The sequence below is a fragment of the Bactrocera neohumeralis genome, chromosome 3, assembly GCF_024586455.1.
Source record: "Bactrocera neohumeralis isolate Rockhampton chromosome 3, APGP_CSIRO_Bneo_wtdbg2-racon-allhic-juicebox.fasta_v2, whole genome shotgun sequence".
NCBI classification, from domain to species: domain Eukaryota; kingdom Metazoa; phylum Arthropoda; class Insecta; order Diptera; family Tephritidae; genus Bactrocera; species Bactrocera neohumeralis.
In genome coordinates this window covers 17,489,643-17,495,642 of record NC_065920.1, presented here as the reverse complement: position 1 = coordinate 17,495,642, position 6,000 = coordinate 17,489,643, and the positions used below count along the sequence as shown (strand labels likewise).

General features: G+C 32.6%; 1 long non-coding RNA gene across 1 annotated transcript in view; it reads right to left on the bottom strand.

Annotated features, from left to right (window-relative positions):
* Positions 1-409: 409 nt before the first annotated feature.
* LOC126752095 (uncharacterized) overlaps positions 410-6,000 on the bottom strand; it is a 320,020-nt gene continuing 314,429 nt past the window's right edge. The window contains exon 6 of the long non-coding RNA XR_007665957.1: positions 410-426. This is a non-coding gene — a long non-coding RNA (uncharacterized LOC126752095). The remainder of the gene's footprint in view (positions 427-6,000) is intronic.

Sequence of the window (6,000 nt, the reverse complement as noted above, 5' to 3'; positions counted from 1 at the left end):
TTGACTTCTGAGTGAGACTTTTGCGCTTAATATATTACGATGAATTAAGGTAATACCTTCCTACCCGCATATAAGTAAAATAAGATAATTTCAAAGATATTAAGAAAGTATGCTTAGAACCGCATACTCTTATTTTTAAGCATTTAGATTTGCAGAATGTGAGCAAAATATTTCACTGAGTGAGTAATATAACACCAGTCCGCTTAAAATAATTTTCACAGACCAAGGAGTACAAGATTTTTCTAACAACTATAATTCCATGTTGTTTCAGATTTAATTAAAATTTTCAGCTACTAAAGTAATTTTTGCTATAATTTGATTATAATTTTTTTTTCGAAATTCGGAAAATTATCTTAAAAATTAATAATTTAAATTTTTTAAATATTATTTAAAACATTTTAAGCACTTACCCCATTGATAATTGAGCTGTAATAAAATAAAAAGAAAATTATATTAGATTACTCAATAAATAAAAAGATGTTTATATAAATAATGTAATGGAATATAGCAAAATATATGAACAAATGACTAGCCAAATTATTTTATTGGAGTTTGAATTTCTGATATGAATTCACACATCTGAATTTCATGCCGTAATTATACAATTTATTATTCAGTTAGATATAATTTAATTAGACAATTTATTATAATACAGTATTTCATAAAATTTTACAAAATATAAGCTAAAAACTCACATTTAGTATAATCGCTTGATTCTCATACACATTCATGCTCGTATCTCAGCAATATGTCTAAATAAAAAATTTGATTTGATTTCTTTCTGACGTTGTTTGCTTATTATTTTGCGTGTGGGAATTTCTACAGGACAATATATGGGGGTACTGGGCGTATGAGTAATGTTGTAGTAACAGTAGCTGCGATAAATGATGTTATCAGGGGTAATTAAATTATTTCATTATTATTTGGACATATTCACGCTTTCGCTTCCATGATAGCACAACTGCGTGCAAATGAGGGTTGAGAAATTGTGTAGCACTTAGGAAACGTACGAAATAAATTTCAAAACAAGAAAGAAGACCAAGTGAGGGTATAACAGAATATTTTATACTCTTGCAACTTGCAAGAATTGAAGCCAGGAAGTACCTTCAGGTACATATGGCTAGTTAGTTATATAGGGCCTAGGGCGATTTTCACCCGATTTTATTCATTTCAAGCACAAATATGCACCGTTATAATAAAAACACGCTCTCTCAGTTTTATTGAGAGAACTCACATATTGGCCGGTATATGCGGTACAAAGTCACCCGGAAATTTGAAAATCTTTATAACGGTTTGGGATATCAATGAAATTCTTTATTTTTGTGAAAGTACATTCGATATCATTATGAAAGGAACTCGATTTCTCTTGCATGACCACTACGGGAACGCTTACAGAAGTCCAGACGGTGAACCCAATTTTCGACGATTTTCAAGTACAAATCGGCCGATACTGATGCATTTCACGTTCGATATCGAAGTTTATCAATTGTCCTTCGCTTGTTGGCATAGACCATAGACTTGACGTAGCTCCGCAGGAAATAGTCAAATCGACTATTCGACCGAGGCGGCCAATTGAGCGGGCCATTTCGTGAGATAACACATTCACCAAACTTGGTTTTCCATAAATCTATTGTGACATTCGCTGTGTGGCTTGTGGCGCCGTCCTGTAGGAATCAACCACATATTGTCAGAGTCCATATCATTCGATTCGGTGCAAAAATATTCGGTCCAAAAATATTCGGTTATCATTGAGCGCCAGCGATTCTCATTCACAGTAACGTGCCGGTCTTGATCATCACGGAAGGAGTACGGCCCAATGACGCCGCGGGCCCATAAACCGCCCCAAACCGTTATTTTTTCGGGATGCAAAGAAGACTACGTCTGGATTGCTGCCTGACCAATAACACATATTTTCTTATTGATGAAGCCATTCAGCCTGAAATGAGCCTCATCGCTGAAGTTGAGTTTTCGATGAAAATCCGGATCATTTTCAAGTTATTGCTCAGCCCAATTCACGAACTTACGACGATTCTGGTGGTCAAGCGGCTTCATTTCTTGCGGCAATTTGGTATTGTCAGGTGTAGGCCAAGATCTTTTCGTAAAATTCGATACAACGACGTCACAGAGAAAAACAACGCTTGAGAGCGGTCCTATTGAAATCCCCGTTATTAGGTATATGGGGGCTAAAAGAAGTATTAACCCAATTTTCACCATTTTTTATTCTCAAAGGCACTATTATCAGGAAAGGAGTCTCACTAGATTTCAATCAACTCACCGATAATTTCGTTAGTCAACTATGTATACCGATACATATTTCGTTAAAAAATTCAAGGTTTTTTATAAAAAGTGAAATTTTATAGTTAAAAAACTAACAGAAGTCGACGGAAAGTTATTCAATAAAATATGCTTTTCTTTTATTTTTTAGTGAAAATATACCACCTACTTGTTTATAAAAAAAAAATTTTATTGAAATTGGCATAGTTAGCTAATTTTTATAATTTTTCAAAAATTATACTAAAAAATATCAACTTTATATTTTTTGATGGAATAAAAAAATGAAAGTTCCGAGTCTGTACTTTCAATTAAAAAAAAAAAACAACCGCCAATTACCGTCCATTTTAGTTTTGAATATTTTTAGTTCCATTTCTTATAATTTTTGATCATTCGAAAGATCCCATTGTTAAAGATATGGTGCTTGTATAATATTACAAATAAAAACTAACACACTTTTTCGCCTGTTACATATTAAAACATTGCATATTATATTGGATTTTTATCAAGGTAAAGTTTAACGTACTTTGCAGGAGTTTACCGTTTCAAGTCCCTAGGTCAAAAAATAAAAATTTTTTCAGTTATATGGGAGGTGGGTGGCAGTGGTTTTCCACGGTTTTCCGAATTTCAAGTCCCTAGGTCAAAAAATAAAAATTTTGGCAATTAAACGATCAGTTTGTATCCAGAGAAATGTTTCTGCAAAGTTTCATTGTTGTACGACCACTCCTTCTATTTTTTTCCAAGAAATGTATGGAGAGGTGCCACTGTGCGTTTGAACATTTTTAGTTCCATTTATACAATTTTTAAGATGATATACTTCAAAGGCATTATTCGTGCAAAGTTTTATACCGTTTCATTAATTTAAACGATCAGTTTGTATGGTAGTCGTATGTTTAGTATTGCGATCTGAGCAAGTTGTTCGGAGATTGTAGCTCTGCCTTCAGAAATAATCTATGCCAAGTTTTGTAAAAAAATCTTTGCAAATAAAAATTTTTTCCATACAAGGAATTTATTTTGACCAATCAGTTTGTATGACAAAAACATCCAATAGTGGTTGAGTATGGGTGTTTCCGACAGCTTCTTAGAGAGAAAAGGACTTTATTACAAGGAGTGTGGGACTACTTCGCACATATACACATGTATGGACATGGTTAAGTCGACTCAGCTCCGTCACGCAAATCATGACGTTTCCTTCTTGGTGTTACCAACTTCGCAACAAACTTAATATTTCCTATACAGTAGAAATGTCAAGGAAATAATAAATATATTTTTAAAATCAGTTTAGTTTTTAGTTATATATTGTTTAAATAAGTGAGTAGTTTAACTAAAAATTAAAGTGTTTAAAAAATATATTATTTCCTCAAAATTTTGTTACTACGAGTACCATTATTAATAGAGTAATTATTATCAGTATTTGCTGAGTAAATCTGCTCGTAAATATTTATAAACAAATACATACATACTATATGGAAACAAAATACATGTTTTTTGTTTAAATGTATATGCATTTGTTGTAAGAACTAGTTCCGCGTCAGGAAATATAGAAGTCAATAAGAACAAAACACGTAAATATAAACGAACTTTAAAATGCGAATACATACATACATATGTATATACACAAGCACACTATAGCACATACAAGTTGGTAGCACGAGACCCTAAAAACACACACAAATAAAAAAACATGTGTAAATACACAGTTGTAATTTAAAAAGAGCAACAAAGAAATAAGCGAATAAATGTGTTCGATGAAAATAATTTTCAGGGCTGAATGATAAGTATAATTATATACATATATGTATATACTCGTATATACATGTATGTATATATCAGAGCGTATGCTCGGCTGAGCGACCGAAATGCGCTCAAACGTTCGTCAGCCCAATTGACCAGTGAAAAGTTGTACATACTTCATTTGTGCGCTGCGCCAACACGTTCGACAACTACATTGATAGAGTCATACCTGCACACACACAGACACATATGGCGCGGAGGTGCGTATGAGTGCTTTTTATGCTTTGAATGGCTGCTATTGCTGTGTATTAAGGGCCTAAAGTATTGTTGTTGCATTGAGTTAAGTATATATGCCTATGTATAGGTACGTCTATTTATCACTGTAAAATCTTATACATATGTATGTATATGCCTTTGTGTGTGTGCATATTTAATAAAAGCGTTTATTATCGCTGCTATTGTTGTTGGTGCGTTTTTCTGCTAACATGTTAATTGTTGCTGTTACATTGCGACGATCAAGGTTAACATAAAACAACAACAACCAATAATAACAACTGTGAAAACATTTTTTTTATTTGATAGCGACCACAGCATTCATTAGAAAAACTCAACAATTTGTGTGTTGTTGTAGCAGCGACAAAATTATTTTGACAGTTGTGTCGCTTTGTTGAGACTGAGTTGTTGAGTGTTTTTTGTTATTTTTTTTTGGCTGTGCTGCACTTCGGTTTGAGAATGAACGTTTCACGCACAGTGAGAAAAATTAAACAAAATAGTAAATAGTGCAGTAAAAAATTATTATATTTTGTATATTCACATTTATATATCTCCTACTATTTATATACATATGTATATGTATATATATTATACTACCAGTTGAGCTTTTATTTATATTTCCATTTTTATAATTACATATAAATTACACCGTTGTTGTTGGCATTTTAAGTGAATACTTTACTGCGCCATGTATGTATGTATGCAGGTTTGTATAATTATACGCCACTGCAAATGATTGCCTTTTCAGTATATATGTGGTACCTCCACCCCCCTTTTTGTATGAATTTATTTACCATCTTTACATTGTCGTTGAAATTGAAGGGCTCGTAATCAGTCGTTGAACAGGAAGTATTAAAGGTCATCACGTGTTCTGTCAATATATGTTCACATGTATGTATGTATGTGCGTGCATAATACACATAAGTGTTGATATGTATATTGGGTGATTGCTAGTAATTTTGTAATTTGACGTTTGATTGATTTTACTGCAAGGTACTTACTGGGAACTTGTACATGTGGCTATATATATATATAAATATATAGCATGATTTTTTTAAATTTTATAATAGTTTTTCAAACATGTTTAAGGGCACAGCTAGTGTGAAAAAAACGTTTGTTGAATAGTTTATACATTTAAAACTAACATATTGAAATTGTATGTAGTATGTGTATATCGCACATGGTTTTGAGCTGCAACTTTCTTAGGAGTAGACGCTCGGTACAATCAATTAAGCTTTAAGCGCGTGTTTCTAAAAACTATTTTTTTTTAGCTAGACTCATTATTAGGGCGTAAATGATTCAATCGTTATCAAAAATTGAGATATTTTGACGAAACTTGGTATGCGCGTTCCTTGGCAAATAGAAAAAAAATTAAAAACTGGCCTGTCCCCGCCCTATAATAAGTGTATGTATATTTTACACAACTTATGTATGCAAATATACTTAGCGCAAATATAGTAAGAACTTATAATGTCTTTAGAGTGTATCATCCTATGGCCAAAAATTGTCTAAAATTGCTGAATATGTCTGGGTGCTACAAATGGGTTGAATGGGGTCAATACTTCCTGCCCCCGCATACCTAACATAAAGATTTTCGAACTTCCGGGTGACTTTATATAGCATCTATCGGCAAATATGTGAGTCATCTTAATACAATTGAGAGAGTGTGTTTTTTCTTATAACAGTGCATATTTATGCTTTGAATGAAAAAAATCGGGTGAA